At 37.5% G+C, this 19,606-nt stretch overlaps 1 protein-coding gene across 2 annotated transcripts in view; it reads left to right on the top strand.

The window, feature by feature from the left end:
* Positions 1 to 19,606, top strand: part of AKAP6 (A-kinase anchoring protein 6) — a 389,020-nt gene that overhangs the window by 307,567 nt on the left and 61,847 nt on the right. The window lies entirely within an intron of this gene.

Here is a 19,606-nt window from a genome sequence, read left to right as displayed (position 1 = left end):
GTGCAGTGCCTATTGAAGGAGGGCTTTGATAAATTAAAAGCAGACCAGCAGACACTCAAGACTACCAAGGACTTTGAAAGGCAGACCTACATGTTATATAAATAATGTGGCTAAAAATACTTCTATAAATTGATATGATAAAAGCATGTGATTTAGTTGAAGAGTATTAATGCTAACAAAAGGAAATATAATTTTTACATATGAAAGAATTAGCTACTTACAGAAGGAAGAAATAAAGTAAAAGAGGTTCCTACATTAGAGGCATTTTCCTCCATAGAAAAATGTCAACCTTAGCAACACAGCCGTGTGCATGTTTGTGGTATGTCCACGAAGTGTTCCCCTTGTTTGTTCCCATGGTTTACACAATATCTATTCAAAAGCAGCTTAAAATTCAAATGCTGGCTCTTAGCGGCCACACTAGCCTGTACTACTTGAGCCCTCCCGTAAATTCAGTGATTATTTGGGCGCTGGCCGGTGTCAGCCTAAGGCTTTTGGGTTGCAAACCTGAATTTGCTGGCTTGAGAGGTTTGAAAGAGGAGAAAGGGGGAAATCAAGGAGGAAAGAGCTTCTTGACAACTAGCAAGCGGGTCTTCTCAAAGCCTTCTAGGACCAGGTTCTTCATCACATACCTTCTGCCCTGCCCTCTTTGAGCCGTCTACATATCAGAGAATGTAGTCACATGTAGCTCACCTTCCCTTGCCAGACAGGCAGGCTCCCCTTGCTCACCTGCATAACCCAAGAGGAGGCCCCCGTCCAGGGTAAGGGCACTGTATTTCTCAGTAAACCATCTGTATCACATACCTACACATTGCTTTTTACTTGAATTCCTTGTCTGCCATTGAGTCGAAGTTAAAAGTCTCTTGCCAAGGCAAATGGGTTTCACTCTCTAACATCTAATATCCGAAAGATTTGTTATTTGACTTCCGCTTGTTTAACTCTAACCCCCTCCATTTCAGGGAGATGGAGTCTTCAGATATTTCTCTCTGTGTTATTTGAACTTTACAGGTACCTTGCAAAGCATCCTGGTCATCAATAGGCTAGATATTGTGTAACATATTTCCTTTCTGTTATGCCTGTATTGCAGCTTTAGTGAACTGGTTAGTGGCCCCAGTTAGTTTTATGACCTTGGTCATATTTCTTGTATGATCCCTGGTGCCTCAGTTTCTTCATCTATGAAATGGTATGCTGGTAATATGTATCTCACACAGTTATGAGCTCATATGTGTAAATCATTCTTTCTACTTTTTGTAGATGCATTCATAAAGGATGAAATTTCTTAATATTATAAGACCAAAGATGTTACATTATAATTGGAAATAGTAACAGGAAGTTTGTTATTACAGTTATTTATATACCTGCCTACCTACCTACTTGGCTCATACATAGGTAACTGAAAGCCGTTTTTTTTTTTTCACATCCACTATTATCATAAATGGAAGCATAAGCAGTTCTGCATTGATTCACTGATGCTGCCAAGTGACGTTAGCTTTATGCTTTAGGTTTTTACAGAGTCATCAATGTCATTTTCAGCTAGGTCCTAGTAACAAATTTAAAAGAGATTAAGAGAGACAGAGATATGTCTCTCAGCTTCCAAATCATTAAACAGTTTCTAGGAGTTCCAGTCATTCACTAATACTTTCTGGCTGCTAGGGAATATTCACTACACCTAATTCATTATTTACCATGTGTACTTTAGTGCCTGAAAATCATCATAGAAGTTTTCTTTTAGAAGTACTAGAGATACTTTTTGCTGTTTTATTTTTTTCTTCAAAGATGATTTTTCTTTAGAGCATTTTTATGTTTTCAGTATCACTATTCATTAAACTACTTTTATGCCCCACTTTCACTTATTTGGCTATTGTTTAAAAAATATAGTTATTATTACATTATAGTTAATATAGTTATTAATAAAAACTAAATAATAAATGATAATAACACTTTTCCATCTGAGCCACTAGGGAAGCCCAAACTAAGAATACAGTTATTATTATTTTAAAAATAATAAATAATATTTCCTACTCCAAACAACAGATAGGATCTTGATGGTAATATATAGCTCATCTTGTGTTTTTCCCAGCTCTGTTCCATCCCCTGCTACCTTACCTAAGATAGCATGATCCTGAATCCCACATTCTCTATTTACTTGCTTTCCTCTGGTAGGAAGGGATATTTTTAATTTTAGTTGCTTTTAACTTCATTAAAAAGTAATCATGCTGTATGTTATCTTTTAGGATTTCTTTTTCACTTAACATTATAATGCCAAGATTCATTCATCTCATAGAGTGTGGCTGTAATTTCACTTACTTTGACATTGTGTGATATTCCATTGTATGTACATGTATCTCAATGTTACTAGCAACATATGAGGTTGGTATTAGGATCCCGACTTTGCAAATGTGGAAACAGGCACATGGAAGTTAAGTTTTGTGTGTCTAAGGCCACACTTGGTAGAATTTGGTTTTCAATCCAGAACTGTCTGACTCTTCAAAAGCCCATTCTTTGAACTTCTATGCAAAATTGGTTATTTATTGGTATTTACTAAATGCCTTCCCATGCCAAGTGACTAAAGGGAAGAGCAAGACAGAACTAAACGTGATTGTTTCTTGGTGGTAGTTTTATTAGTCACAGTCTTCAGCAATTTGGCCAGAATAGCAAATTGCTGTAGCTATTAATGATCTGCTGCTGCTGCTGCTGCTAAGTCGCTTCAGTCGTGTCTGACTCTGTGCGACCCCAGAGACGGCAGCCCACCAGGCTCCCCGTCCCTGGGATTCTCCAGGCAAGAACCCTGGAGTGGGTTGCCATTTCCTTCTCCAATACATGAAATTGAAAAGTGAAAGTGAAGTCGCTCAGTCGTGTCTGACTCCTAGCGACCTCATGGGCTGCAGCCTACCAGGCTCCTCCGTCCATGGGATTTTCCAGGCAAGAGTACTAGAGTGGGGTGCCATTGCCTTCTCCAATTAATGATCTAGAGAGGTGAAAATATTTGTGTTTTTGTTTTACATATTTGTACAATATCAGTGTCAATTTTTTTTTTGCCATGTATCACTTTTAAAATTGAAGCTTTTAAAACTTTTTGAGATTATGGAGCCCTGATGATTTTCTTTTATGACCTGGAACTCTAGTCTCTTCTAAAGTTTTGACCTTGAGGAATTTGGTCAGATAAGCTAAGTGCATCTAGCATGACAGTACTTTTTTTTTTTTTTTTAAATAAAGCTTTATGCATATTTGTTGTAATAAATGTGTTTCCTAGCCACAATTATAAATATTTCTGAGCTGTTTACTCTTTAGAGCTTAGTGTATAATTAGTTAAGTGTTCTGTATATTACCCCATTCATTGGAAGAATGAAACCAAATGTTTGTCATATAATAATATTGTAATATAATGTTTATAACCTGTCAAAGTCATAATTGGTAATACGCATATGCAGAATACGAACTTTTTACTTACCCCAAATCCAAAAAAAGCAGATAACCTCTGCCTTCCTAAGTGATAAAACCACTTAGATAAGAGAGTTATTAAAGAACCTTTGTATGTCAAAAACTCTTTGCTACGTTCCACCTCTTCTTGTGGGTTCCCAAATGTCTTCTGCTGTCATTGGTCACACAGAAGACAGGCTTTATCCACAGGGTTTAGCTTTATGATTCTCCGTTCTCTAAAGTCTCAGGCTTTTAACAGAATGAGTTTCTTTATGTGACACCCAGAGTAATGATAGATAGGCCACAGTGCACTGCCCAGGAGAACAGGGAAGGAGGGTGCTGCATATAAACATGAAAATCCGTCGCTTTGTAGACAGAACCCTTTCCTTCTCAGAGCTTGGTCTGGGATGAGAGAAAGGATCAGGGTCTTACGTTTTCAGAAAAAGAAAAAAAAAAATTGTGGAATTTATTTTTTTCCTTTAAGGCAGTAATGTGATAAATGTGGGATTAGACATGAGGCAAAATTCTACCTAAGAAGGAGTCAGAGCCCTGGATGGGAGAGACAGGAAGATGTGAGCCCAGGGACAGAAAGGCAAAAACGGTTCAGGAGTGAACACACTGTGACAACAAAATGCAGAGAGCACGTCAGAGATTTAATGAGGCCAGCTGGCAAAGGGCCCCTTAGAGCTGTGTGTGTGCAGCTTCAATGCCATTGGCTGAAAAACACTGCTTTTTAACAGTGACCCTTCAGAGAGAGAGAAAAAAAATAATTCCTTAATCATATGTTCCTTGTACCCCGTAACGAAATTCATTATTCTAAAGACTCAAATTGGGAGAAATTATCCATTACCAGTTAAAGGAGCCTGCAGCGCTGGACTGGGTCCAGAACCAGCCTAGGAAGGATAAGTTTAGACCAGCCAAGAGGCTCTGTCACTGACAAGAACGAGTGGAATAGACACGGTAACCTTCTCAATGACTGATGTCCCAAATTTGCTTACTAATTTAAATTTGACCAAGCACTTCATGCATGTTATTATACTTAAACCTTACCCTAACAATATAAGTTGAAAATTGTGATCACCTTCTTATGTGTGTTTTTATTTATTTTTATGAGTGAAGAACTTGAGATACAGAAAGTTAATGTGAATTCAGACAGCAACCAGCAGTGAAGACAGAGCAAAAGCCGTGGGCTTTAGGTTCAGATTTTAGTATTCTCCCATTCTGTCATTTGCTGACCCTTAAATACACTGAAACCTTGTTTTACCTTAAATCAAGGGTTAGCGAACATTTTCTGTAAAAAAGCAGATAATACAGTCTCTGTCGCAGTTCAACTCTGCTGTGCTGTGCTAAGTCAGTTCAGTGTGTCAGATTCTTTGTGACCCTATGGACCACAGCCTACTAGGGTCCTCTGTCCATGGGATTCTCTAGTCAAGAATACTGAAGTGGGTTGCTATGCCCTCCTGCAGGGGATCTTCCCAACCCAAGGATCAAACCCGAGTCTCTTATGTCTCCTGCACTGGCAGGCGGGTTCTTCATCACTTGTGCCACCAGGGAAGCCCATTCAACTCTGCTATTGTAGTATAAAAGCATCCACAGACAATATATAAATGATATATATGGTGTGTTCAATAAAACTAACTTACTAAACTGTTTACAAGAGCAATTGGTGGGCTAGATTTGACCAGCAGACTTTAGTTTCCTGACCCTGCTCTAGATTACAAAAATTACCAAAAGCATGGTGATGGGTACCATCCGCATGCTAGAACTGCAATAGGAGGAACAAAACATTTAAATAACTGTGACAACGACAACCAGTACTTACTGAGCGCTCATAGGAGGCGAGTCACAGTTCCTAATTTTTTCCAGTCACTTATTTAACACTCATCACAGTCGTGAAACAGTTGGTTTGCTGCTGCTGCTGCTGCTAAGTCACTTCAGTCGTGTCCGACTCTGTGCGACCCCACAGGTGGCAGCCCACCAGGCTCCCCTGTCCCTGGGATTCTCCAGGCAAGAACATTGGAGTGGGTTGCCATTTCCTTCTCCAATGCAGGAAAGTGAAAAGTCAAAGTGACTATCCCCTATTTATGGAGGAGAAAACTGAGGCAGGGAAAATGGAAGTTACTCAAGACCATACTGTTAGTCAGGGATAGAGCCAATAGGCCAATAGTCAGACCTAGAAAGCTTGTTCCTGAATCTGCCACTACTGTGTACACTCACTAGTCCCTGGGTCAGAGAACAATTTCTGGAAGAGAAAAACACATCAATTTGTAGCTTACTCTGTTGTTCCTTCCATTTCTGATTATGTGGATAGCCATCTATAGGATGTTGGGTTGTAACCCCATCAGGAGTTATAACCCCTGGCTATAACCTGAAATCAACCCCCATAAGCAGAGGGCAGGAAAAGACAAAAGAAAGAAGCTTGACTACTCCAGATTGGTAGTTGGCAGTTTTAATAAGAAAGGAAACAGGAGGTTTGTCATGGGCAGCCATGAGACAAGTAGATTTCCATACCTGCCAGAATCTTAAAGGTTTATATAGAGGCTTGACCTGAGTTCAGTCATATATGGAGTCCATTTAGTCTTATCACCCACTCTTATCTCAAGGCCTTGTCCTTGGGACAGCTTCTAAGAGAGACGGGGTGGAGACGAGGAGTCTGGTTGCCTAGGTTCAGCTTGAAGGTCAAATTGATAGTCATGCGAGTCAGTGTTTTAAATTTTGGAAGTTATAATTTTTAGAGTAGGGTTTTAAACAGAATTTCAAATTAACTAGGAAGTTTGCAGCATTACTAAGCAATTAGTTGAAAGGGAATATCACTGATGTACTTTTACAAAATAGATAAATAAAAGAGCTAAACACAGTTCACATGCTTTAAGAAGTATTTTCCCAAATCTCACTCTGTCATTTCCAGAAATAAAAATAGAACCAATCTAGCCAAGAGGTTTAGAGGGAATTTCCCATGTCCAGTATAATCAATCTCAAATAGCACCACAAATAATCACACTTCCTGTGTCCTTCAAAACTCTCAACATTAGGAGGTAAGGTTGAGGGACAGAAGAGAATATGCTGGAATTTTGAGATATGAGAAAGGAGGCCATGTACCCTATAGGATCATCTCTGCTGCTTTGTCCTAGAGCCATTCATTACAAACTTGGTAATGATGCTGTTGGCAAAGCTGCAAACAAAGAATTAACAGTAATTCAATCTGGCTGTAACAAAAGCTTGTAAAATGCCTTCAAAATCAACAGACCTCAGACAGGATTAAATCCTTTCTACGTGTCTTAAATACTTTTTTTTTTAAGCTATTATATTAACCATATATGTTCATAAAAAAATACTGAAATCAGCTTTTATCAGATATTTTTCCCCACTGTATATATTTTTAAAAATCCATCATCTAACACTTCTTTGGAAGTAATTTTAAGTAATTGGATACAATCCAGAATTGCCTTGTAAAGAGAAAAACATTGGCTGGATTAAGGTTGAAGTTCAAAGATAGATTTAAATAAATGTTATTCACACTAACCATCGGGGTAGTGGGAAGACCCACAGGAAATTTTTATAGGCAATCCCAGTGTAAGCCTTCTAAAATAAAGAAAATGGAGTAATTAAGGCCTAATTCATTCTGAGTACACCTTTTTCTAAAAGATACTGAATGATTCCTCAAGTGGGGCATTTTGCCTCTGAGTTAAAGATGCAGAGAGGTAGCTATGTACTCAATTCATATGTGTCATTTGTATTATTGCTCTCAGATACGACTCAGATGGTAAAGAGTCTGTCTGCACTGTGGGACACCTGAATTTGATCCCTAGTTTGGGAAGATTCCCTGGAGAAGGAAATGGTAACCTACTCCAGTATTCTTGACTGGGAAATCCATGGACACAGGAGTCTGGCGGGCTACAGTTAATAGAGTTGCAAAGAGTCAGACATAACTGAGTGACTAACACACACAAAGGCTGAGATGGTAATCTAGAAAGATGACAGATATGTCACCTGTCCTTACTTTATCACTGCCTAAAAACCACAAATAACTGTCTTTAGGCTCTGAAACCACAGTGATGAATATTTCTGTTCTTACTTGATTTCTTCAGTTCAGTTGCTAAGTGGTATCCAACTCTGTGACCCCATGAACCACAGCACACCAGGCCTCCCTGTCCGTCACCAACTCCCAGAGTTCACCCAAACCCATGTCCATCGAGTTGGTGATGCCATCTAACCATCTCATCCTCTCTTGTCCCATTCTCCTCCTGCCCTCAATCTTTCCCAGCATCAGGGTGTTTTCCAATGAGTCAGCTCTTCGCATCAGATGGCCAAAGTATTGGAGTTTCAGCTTCAACATCAGTCCTTCCAATGAACACCCAGGACTGGGCTCCTTTAGGATGGACTGGTGGGATCTCCTTGCACTCCCAGGGACTCTCAAGAGTCTTTTCCAACACCACAGTTCAAAAGCATCAATTCTTCAGCGCTCAGCCTTCTTCACAGTCCAACTCTCACATCCATACATGACCGCAGGAAAAACCATAGTCTTAACTAGACGGACCTTTGTAGACAAAGTAATGTCTCTGCTTTTTATTTTTTTTTCATAGTTTTAAAGGTTTATTTTTCTTTAAAACCTTCACCCAGTAAATATCAACTGGTTGATTTTACTTGTGAAATCCAAGCAGTTTCATTTATTGGTTAGTAATAAAGATTGTAACTAGGAAAACCATCTAAATGATATATTCTTCAGATGACCATAATTAACCAAGTAGCTGATAATAAAAGGCAGATGGGAAATCAAGTAAGAGTGGATCTATAACATTTTTGCCTCTGAGAAGTTTGGAAAGATAAACTTTCCTTCTTTTTTTTTTTAAATTTAATTTTATTATTATTATTTTACTTTACAATATTGTATTGGTTTTGCCATACATCAACATGAATCTGCCATGGGTGTACACGTGTTCCCAATCCTGAACCCCCCTCCCACCTCCTTCCCCATACCATCCCTCTGGGTCATCCCAGTGCACCAGCCCCAAGCATCCTGTATCCTGCATCGAACCTAGACTGACGATTCACTTCTTATATGATATTATACATATTTCAATGCCATTCTCCCAAATCATCCCACCCTCTCCCTCTCCCACAGAGCCCAAAGACTGTTCGATACATCGGTGTCTCTTTTGCTGTCTCGCATACAGGGTTATCGTTACCATCTTTCTAAATTCCATATATATATGTTAGTATACTGTATTGATGTTTTTCTTTCTGGCTTACTTCACTCTGTATAATCGGCTCCAGCTGCTTTTTAATATGCTGCTGCTGCTGCTGCTGCTAAGTCGCTTCAGTCATGTCTGACTCTGTGCTACCCCATAGATGGCAGCCCACCAGGCTCCCCCATCACTGGGATTCTCCAGCAAGAACACTGGACTGGGTTGCCATTCCTGCTCCAATGCATGAAAATGAAAAGTGAAAGTGAAGTTGCTCAGTCGTGTCCGACTCTTCGAGACCCCATGGACTGCAGCCTACCAGGCTCCTCCGTCCATGGGATTTTCCAGGCAAGAGTACTGGAGTGGGTTGCCATTGCCTTCTCCGATATGCTGTCTAGGTTGGTCATAACTTTCCTTCCAAGGAGTAAGCGTCTTTTAATTTCATGGCTGCAATCACCATCTGCAGTGATTTTGGAGCCCCCCAAAATAAAGTCAGCCACTGTTTCCACTGTTTCCCCATCTATTTCCCATGAAGTGATGGGACCAGATGCCATGATCTTAGTTTTCTGAATGTTGAGGTTTAAGCCAACTTTTTCACGCTCCTATTTCACTTTCATCAAGAGGCTCTTTAGTTCTTCACTTTCTGCCATAAGGGTGGTATCATCTGCATATCTGAGGTTATTGATATTTCTCCCGGCAATCTTGATTCCAGCCTGTGCTTCCTCCAGCCCAGCATTTCTCATGATGTACTCTGAATCTAAGTTAAATAAGCAGGGTGACAATATACAGCCTTAACATTACTTAAATATTATTTTAGTTGTAAATAAACTCAAATTAGGAAGAAACTGGGAGTACACAATTGTAGAATTGCCCTTCATGTAGATAAGTTTGAAGCAGTGAATTTGATCCATTGCAGTGTAGAAGCCTAAAGTTCAAGATGCTTGAGTTTATCCTGTTTCTACCTATTTCTAATCCATGATTTTTCTTAAAGCCCCAGGATTCTTATCTTTAAAACAGGCATAGTAATAACACCTAATCTCATAGAGTGGCTATGAGTATTAAATGATATAATATATATGAAAGTTCTTTAAAATAGAGCCTGCCTGATGGGAACTCAATACATATTAGCTACCAACATTATAATTACTATAGCATAAACTTGCCCTTCTTAGAAGGCACTTATTTTAAAACAGTGTACGTATATACAGTGGATAACATAAGTGGTAAATAGTAAATGGAGACCTTTCCATGGGTTTCAGTTACTTCAGTGTTGTATGATTGTTAGGAACTGAATTATCTATTAGTTGCATCATTTACGTTTACTATGTAGGTAAGGAAGGTCACAAGAAAGTTGTTTTCCTCTCAAGACTAGAGGAAAAAAAAGGAGGTAGTCAGCAGACCTCCTAAGTTTGTGCTCTAACCTATGGACTGGACAGCTTTTCTAGGGTGCAGAAAACTAGATCCCAGATTATCAAAGGTGGATCTCCACATTGGGCTACTTTACAGGTTTTGTGCAAGGTAGGGATTCTTGGAGGGCATTTTCTTCTCTACTTCCTGTCTCCCTGATTCTCTTGTAAACACCCCTTTATAGCTTCATCATATTTCTCACAGATCGTTGATCTACAGATACATACATACCCCCACATACACAATTAGACTTTCATTTAAGGAAACAAACAAAACTTCTTTTTTTCCCCAATGTTCATGTTAAACTGTCAACCATCTTTCTATAATTTTCCATATCATTCTTTTATAATTTAACTAATCAATGGTATTCATTGAATATCCTCACTAGGTTCTGTTAGTTGGCAGTATTACAATCTAGGATTTTCAGCTGTATAATCTCAGCAACTAACTTCTCTTCTCCTTGTCTAATATTCTTTATTTGTAAATTTGGGCTCTTGAATGAAAAAAATTCTCTTCAGCTGTAGCTTTCTGTGATTCTGCACTAGCCATCTTTTTTCTATCATTAAATTTATTCAATGGCAGATGCCATTTAATTCCTCTAAACAATACTTTGGCTTTGGCATAAAATTACTGGTTTATAATTAACTTTATATACCAGGATTCATGTTTGTGTCATTGAAAATGCTACCTCAGAAGGACAAAAGCATCTTCTGAACCCAAGTTGCAATGTTGTTACTTTTGTCACCATGGTTGTTGTCCCTTCGTACCCGTTTTCTGACATTATAGTGTCTTTATAATTTGAGTAGAGATACTGCATAAAATGTAAAGGTAAACATCTTCCTAGTTATGAATTTCAGTCAGGATGCTGGCACAGGTAACATGTCTTGTTGATTTAAAAGTAGAAAGAAATATGTCGGTAAAGTACTGGTGCAGCTAGTATTATTAATATAACTATATTTGTTCTTGTACTTTCAATAACTTCTTTTGGCATTTGCATTTATTTTATAAGAATATGAACAATATTTCAGAATTAACTCTTTACACAAATTTTTTATTGCTCAACCTCAATTTTTTATACCATAGTTTTTTATTGAAAAAAATTATTCTTAATACTGATTCTTGGATTGTCTTCTAATAATTTTTATAGAAAAAGTGCATTCTTGGTATATTCCCCAAACCATTGCATGTCTGAAAATGTATTTTTCTTAACCTCACATACAAACAATAGCTTGGCTGAATTAAAAATTTTGTTATGGGTTGTGTAATCTTTTGCCATCAAAGCTGCTAATGATTCTTTTGGCATTTGTGGTGGTAAAGGTGAAGTCTAATTTTTGTGGCCACATAGTAACTTCGTTTTTCGCTTGTATGTGATAAAGTGTTTATCTCTTCTTCTGAGAGCTTGGTGAGTCCTACTTGATTTTGAAAAATTAAATTCTGCTTTAGATCAGGAAAGTTTTCCTACTATTTGATTATCATTGTTTCTTTATATGTTTGGTGGTTTCCCTTGTGGCTCAGCTGGTAAAGAATCTGCCTGCAGTATGGGAGACCTGGGTTTGATCTCTGGATTGGGAAGATCCCTGAAGAAGGGAAAGGCTTACCCACTCCAGTATTCTGGCCTGGAGAATTTCATGGACTGTATAGTCCATGGGGTCGTAAAGAGTCAGACACTCACTTTCACTTTGGTGGTTTAGTCGCTAAGTTGTGTCCAGCTCTTGGTGACCCCATAGACCGTAGCCCATCAGGCTCCTCTGTCCATGGGATATACCAAACAAGAATACTAGAGTGGGTTGCCATTTCCTTCTCCAGGGGATCTTCCTGACCCAGGGATTGAACCCAGGTCTCCTGCATCATAGGCAAATTCTTTACCAACTGAGCCACCAGGGAAGATCTATATGTTTAGTTCCCTCCTTTTTGATGTCCTGTTCTGTATATACTGGTGAGCCCACACTGACACATCATAAGCCTAGAGTCAAGACTTTATGTTTCAGTTATGTTGTACATTCTGTGGGTCTGGATTAGTGTATAATGACATGTCCATCAACATCCTGAGTAATTTCTCTGCCTTAAAAATCCTCTATATTCTGCCTATTCATTCCTCATCCCCCGTTTCCCACCCCAACCTCAAGAAACCCTTGGTCTTTTCATTCCTCATACTTTTGCCTTTTCCAAAATATCATAGTTCTATCATAGTATGTAGCTCTTTCAGATTAGCATCTGTCACTTAATGATATGCATTAAAGATTTCTCCATGTCTTTTCATGGCTTAATAAGTCATTTCTTTTTGGCACTGAATAAGATTCTATTGTCTGGAGGTACCACAGTTTATTAATTAATTCATCTACTAAATTACATCTTGGTTGTTTCCAAATTTCTGTAGTTATACATAAAGCTGGTATAAACATCCATGTGCAGTTTATTGTGGGAATAGAACTTTTCAACTCCTTTGGGTAACTACCAAGGAGTGTAATTGCTGGATCATATGGTAAGAGTGTAATCATATGGTAATCATATGGTAGTAAGTTTTATAAGAAACTCCCAAAATGTCTCCCAAAGTGTTGGTACCATTTTGCATTCATACCAGCAATGAATGAGAGCTCCTGTTTCCCCATAACCTCATCGGCATTTGGTGTTATGTCTTCCAAATTTGGGGCATTCTAATAGGTGCGTGATGACATTTCATTGTTGTTTCAAGTGTATAAACTTGTTAAGAGTAGGAACTTTTAAAACAATTTTTATTGAAATGATTTACAATGCTACTCTAGTTTTGGGTATACAACAAAGGGATTCAGTTGTAGATAGATAGTTTCTCTTATAGTTTATTATGAAATACTGAGTATCATTCCCTGGGCCATACAGTGAATTCTCATTGGTTATCTATTTTATATATAGTAGTCTGTATCTGTTAATCCCAAACTCCTAATTTATACCTCCCCCTTTGGCAGCTATAAGATTATTTTCTGTCTGTGAGTCTATTTCTGTTTAGTAAATAAGTTCATTTTTATCATTTTTATAGATTCTACATATAAGTGATATCCTATGATATTTGTCTTTCTCTGTCTGGCTTTCTTCACTTAGTATGATAATTTCTAGGTCCATCCAGGAGTAGGAACTATCTTCAAGTTTTTGTTTTTTTACACGCCCTTCACAGTAACACAGACATTGCTTTAGGGTTGCTAGATACTAAAGAAGTACTTAGCAGATTGTAGAATTTCATCACAAGATGGTATTTGAGGTCATTTGGCTAGCTCAACCTCTGGTAAATTAAATCGTTCACCCAAGACCACACAACCAGAGCCAGATGGCAGCCCGTATCTCCTAAATCCTAATCCAGGCCATAGTCCAATAATACCAAGTGGATGATTTTATGAGTCATCACTGATGCCTTTGTAATTTTCACATCTAAATTTTTCCTCTATAAAATAGGGTAAACCGATCTCATTCGATGAATAGAAATTAAAAATGATCATCACGACGAACATTGTGATTGGCAGGAAATGTAGAAACACTAATACTAAGAAGTACTGTTTTAAACAGTATTACAAATAAGTATGACAACAAACCAAGGCTCTTCTGGCATTGGAACTCAGAGACTAACCATCTTGACCTGCAACATCTTCTCATTTCCAGGGGCCTTAGTCTCAGGAGTTCAACTCAGTATGGAGTTTGCTATTATTTTTCCCCTTGTGTTTGCGTTTTACCTCCATATGAGGAGCTTAAGGAGCCTTACACACATTAACTCATTAATCCTCCCCAAACCTCTCTAAGATAGAGTGGAGGCATAAATCATTATTTCTATTGGCAAAAAGATGGCCTAACATCTCTTTTAATTTTCCTGACACTCCAAATTGTTGATTAAATCCTTACTTATACCCTATACATTTAAAATATAATATTTTCTTCCCCAAGGATATTTTTATCTCTTTTTCAGTTTAATGTCATCAAGGTAAGTGAAACCAGGTAGACAGGTCTGATGTTAGAAGCTTATCTGAGAGGCACAGGATAATAGGCTCCTCCTGTTGCCCTGTGCTGGCTCCTCCTTGTCCCATGCTCTCCTCATTTTCTAAAAAATGCCCCTCTTTGTTGCTGCTCAGTCATGACAGGAGAAATGTCCTCTAGAGCCTGGAGAGATGTTTGAAAACCAATTCACTTCTTTATCTGTCAGCCAAGACTACCAGCAAGAGAACCAATGGATCCATTCAACTATGTCATCCTAACTGTCTATAATATAAACTCTGGTAGAACAGACTTCACAGTTTTACAAAAGCAACACTGGCAGTTAAATTTACAGTCTTGTGTACTTTGCTTAGGCATGTGGTTCTCACTATGAAAATATTTGGAGTTAGACTTTGAAGATGTTAGAATATGACCGAGACATGAGGAGAATCTTGAGACCAAGTAAGGATGATTTGTGCAAATGATTGCAACAACCCACTTGTCCAATTAAAGCCATTGCCCACAGTGCAGGCCAGTAAAGAGGAAAATGAGTAAGAATGATACAGACTAAATGAAAATAATATTCTATCATCCCTAAAAGTTCATCAGCAAAGATGAGAGTCCTCTTGCAACTGAATTGAGATATTCAATGTTTTATTATTTTTTAAAGGACTACCATATGAAACTTCCTGTCTCAGAACAAAGTTATATAATAATCAGATACTAGAAGATGGTGAACACTAAAGGATCATTGCATTTTAGAGATGGGGTATTGAGGGCACATAAAAGTTCTATCGTTTACTCAAGATCACATAGTTATTGTATGAGAAGACTGTAAGTTGTTTCTTTCCTCCCTCAATCCAAGTTGCCTCCCAAACGTTCCACGAAAACACATTTATGCTTAGATCACTTGTCTTCTGCGTTGTTGACAGACGAAGGAGATTAATGAGAAAACTATCCCCCATTGTATTTAATCTTGTTTGGGGGAGCAAGCAGGAGAAGGATGTGGTGTCTTTTCTCAGAAAAAGAAAACATATTCTTCTAAAAGGAAAATTAGCTTTGTTCAAGAAACTGCTCTCAAAAATTTCTCCTGGACCTCTGCTTTGTTTGAGCTATGGGAGTGTTTATAAAGAATGAAGTTCTTATTACATTTCCTTCCCATAAGGTTGTGGAATATTGCTTTGAGCTAAGTAATCATTATAGCAATTTACCAGTTGGCTAATATTTAGTCAGCATCTCTCTACTACTTCATATAACAGTTGAAGAGTGTTTTGCCATTATATATTAGTTAAACTTCTAAACGACCCTGGGAGTGTGGTTAGTATTACTGCACATCTGGGAATACTGAAAGCCGGTGAAAAAGGAGTCGAGTTGCCCTGGGCTTCCTCCACAAACGCAAAGGAAAGAGCTAAGAAGCAAATTCCCAATGGTCCAAGCCCACAGGAAAGCGTCCTATTTATTTTAGGTGCTATGAAAATAAAATCAGAAATATGAAGTTTATAGAGCTGGCTATACTTCAGCCTCTTCTAGGTCAGGAAGGTATAAAATGAAAAAACAGAAAGGTCTTTCTAAATGTTGACTTTTGTCCCTAGTATCATTTTCCACTTTTTTAGTGGTGTTATTCCCCATAGCCTAACTTTCTTCCTGCACTCTTGTTGGGTCCCTAGAGTTCTCGAATTCATTTACTTCCCATCTGTAGGATTCTTGAATAGCAGTAATATTTCCCTAAAATACCAGTTTCTAGCTGTTATACTTCAAGTAACACTGAGCTTTGTGATGAGTTCCAGGAGTGGCTTCATAGGAAATACAAGTAAGTTAGCCAGAGATAAGTCTGAAAAAAATAGGATTTGGTGGAGAAGATGGGTGAGGAATAGTCAATTGTGTATGGGTAAGAGCATTAGAAAAGCATCACACAGCAGAGTTGACTGATTTGTGAAATTAATTAGTCCAATGATCTGTCTTCTCTATGATCCACATTATCCCTGGGAATTCTGTATGTGTCATCTTTGCTCCTCTGTTCTCTGGCTTTCCTTCTGAATGGTACTTCATTCTCCAGATGTGGTTTTTTTATGATAATTCTTCTTTCACCTGAACTCACAGATGAGTTCAAATAGTTGGGATCCATAAATAACCCAGAGAAGAAAATCACCTTCATCTGTTCTCCAGAATTATTTTAAAATACTTCGCATGGAATCAGTAAGAGATAAAAAGCACAGTGGGCATTGTAAAAAGATTTCAAAATACAATAATGTAAAAATAAACGGCAATTAATGCCTTATCTACTTATGAAAAGAGTGACTGTAGGATTTTCTGAAAAGGTATTTATAGTATAATGGCTAAGTTGCATTTATATCCAGCACCCCTTCCTTCTTATTGCTAAAAGTTACCTTTCTATAATTGCAACTAGTTTAGCATCTTAACAATAACAGACATGTTTTTAGGAGATTATTGCCAAAAGTGCATTCTTTATTCCAGAGGGACTCTGTAATGGATACCAGCATTTCAGTAATGACACAAGCGATCCGTAAGCTATTACAGTTTTCTTTAGAGTAACTTAATCTTCATATTGTGCTATATGTCTAGAATTTTAATAGTATTTTTAATTTAGAAAAGTAAGTATATAACATATTACTAATTACATGTGAATATGAACTAAGCACATGACCACTGAGCCTGATTCTTAAAAACAAACATATTTAAAAGTACTTAGCACAGTTTAGGGTAAGTCACAAAGAAATTAAAGAATGCCACACAGGGCTAGCAATAGCTTTCATGGAATAACAGAGTCTTCTTTTTTTAGAATGCTTATTAAGTTTGGTCCACAGTTAGAAAGTAGCTAAGAGGAATAGAAATACTCCTTTCCAAATAGAATTAATATTTTTTAAACAGGTGAAGGTATAAAACATTAAAACATAAACATGAGTGTGTTAAAAGAATGGTTTTTCCTTCGATGACACCATTCATTAAAGGGTGTCTAAGAATTTTTAGTAGTAATAGTCATGGTGGCCCTTAATGATTCATCTTGATTGGTGAGGATTCTAGATTACAAGAACAAGATCTTTTTCTAGGTCAAAGGTCAGGCTAATTAGGCCATGGCGGTAAAGATGGCATTTCACTTATCTGAAGCCTAGATGAACAGAGGGGAGATGGTTTTTCTTACAAATTAAAGTGTTCACTGAAAATACTTTGATTTTAAATGGCTAAAAGAAATCATTTAGCATCAGAATCTAGACTTATACTGTCATGTGTAATTTTAAAACTATTTTGGCACACATCCCAGACCCTCTTCAAGAAGCTGATAGAGATGTGCTTGGTGAATCAATTCAGGGGGCTTTAATGCTATTTTAAAAATCTAGCTTTTACATTAAATAAACCAGTTTGTTATTTTGCAAGAAGTTCTAATCTACTTAAAACTGTCATTCTCTGTTTCTGACTTGCAATTAGATGGTATTTCCAAAATGTCAGACCTAGATTCTGCTTCTACTGTCATCATAATAAAATGTGACAGCCAAGATATTATATCAATACCTTTTCCATAATTAGCAATAAGGACCCAGCCAAGGGTTAACTAGAAAAGTTTCACAAATGTTTTTCTACAAATGGTCCTGAAGGCAGTATTATGCTTTTAAAATCTGCTAATGTAGCAAAGACGCATGACAACCAGGAGACAAATCTATGAGTAAAACTGTTTGGAGAGAATAGTTTTGTAGTGTATGATGTATGGTATGTAAATGAGCTTATTAGGACTCTCATCTATTTTATTATTGGTGACCAATTTAATAGAGGCATTTAAAAAACAATATTTCTGCCTGACTCCTAGAAATGAAGAAGATACATTGATATAATTGAGAGCAAATGATTGCATGTCGTGCCATTTAATCATGTCATTTTTCAATTGCTATTTTTTGCACTTCACTGCATGCTTATAGAATATTTAGCTTCAATATAGATCAAGTCCCAGAGTTTGTGACTGAGCTGAGTTCCTGTATTGGCTGATGTCTTTAAGTTCGAAATCAGTTAAAATATGAAGATGTCTTTTGTCCATATTTTCTTTAAATATTCAAGTCATCATTCATACCTCACTTGGGGGTTTTTTTTTCTGTTTTGAAGAATTACTCCTTTATAATTCTAGGTTGGAAATTCTTATTTGCAGCATACATTATACAGTAGGTATAGTTAAGCACATAATTTTCTCAAGAATGGAGCTGTCAGGACCAAAATATCTCCTGACCCCTTGCTGGAAACTTTGCTAATCATTTGCCTAATGAATGTTTCTCACTTTTGTTAAATCTCTTCTTTATTATTTATATAATTTACATCTTTTTCTCAGAAAAGAGATTAGCTCCCACTGTCTGCTAAAATATGAGGTTCTTGAGGGCAGAACGTTTTGACTATGTTTTGTTCACTGATGTATCTCAACCACTGAGAACAGTGCCCATTATAATATGTGTTTATTAAATATTTGTTCAATGAATTAATTTGTATTTTTCCACCTCTGCTATTTAACTTCCCTGGGCTTAAGAATTGTATAGTTTACTGATTCTTACTGTATTTGCAGGGTTAGGAATGGGTATAAGATAAACCCCTGACAGGTATATGAACCAAGATGTTGGTCCCCTCATCGACAGTAAGTTTATGGCTGCAACCATTTCTAATTAGGACTCAGGGGCAGAGATGGTCTGAAAATGTTAAAATTTTGCAAGCTTCTTCAGCTCTCTTATGAAAGGCAGTGTGGCATAGTTTCATGGATTGGCTCTTGATTTAGATTGCATGGGTTAAAATCGTTTGCTACTTTTTCACTGTGTCATCATTGGTCAGATACTTAACCTCTTCGTGTCTCCATCATCTCATTTATAAAATAGGTAGATGACAGTAATATATGTCTCAGACCCTCTTCAAGAAGCCGATATCATTCATGTGATCTCAGAGTGCTATTTTGAGAATTAAATGAGTTGATACATATGAAATACCTAAGAAAATGCATAGCATACAGAAATATACAAAAGGTTTGTCATTAGTATTGGAAATTAGTGGAAAATAACTAAGAAAATACTACTAAGAGGAGAAACCTAGCAATTATCTACTTTAGCTGGTAATGATCTTTCTCATCTTCAAAGCCAGTGCCCATAATTTAGTATGTATATCAACTCCATGTTACTTTTGGGTCACAGCCTCACTGTTCACGAGGTACATTTACCTCACTTACCTCATTTAAAAACCTACAATAATTTGACGGGTTAGGTCTTATCAAAAACCTTTGTGTTACATTAATATCTCTTATTGTGAGTAGCCAAGAGTCTTCTCTTTACAGCCAGTTTACAAGCCCTTAAAATCAGGTACCACATCATATTATTGGCCTCTTATCCACCAGTACCAATCCTGTAATGGAAAGTATGGTGTTTGACACATGACACCCAATAAATGTTTATTTCTACAAGAAGTATCATTCATGTGATCTTTCCCAACTTGCTTCCAAATGATGATTCCAAACCAACAAGCCAAAAGCATCTTTTGGAGAATCATAGTGGTACCATCGGAGAAGGCAATGGCACCCCACTCCAGTACTCTTGCCTGGAAAATCCCATGGATGGAGGAGCCTGGTAGGCTGCGGTCCATGGGGTTGCAAAGAGTCGGACATGACTGAGCGACTTCATTTTCACTTTTCA

This window comes from Oryx dammah, unplaced genomic scaffold (assembly GCF_014754425.2).
Source record: "Oryx dammah isolate SB20612 unplaced genomic scaffold, SCBI_Odam_1.1 HiC_scaffold_16, whole genome shotgun sequence".
Lineage (NCBI taxonomy): Eukaryota > Metazoa > Chordata > Mammalia > Artiodactyla > Bovidae > Oryx > Oryx dammah.
The sequence above is the reverse complement of the archived record's forward strand: the minus strand, read 5'-3'. Positions and strand labels throughout refer to the sequence as shown.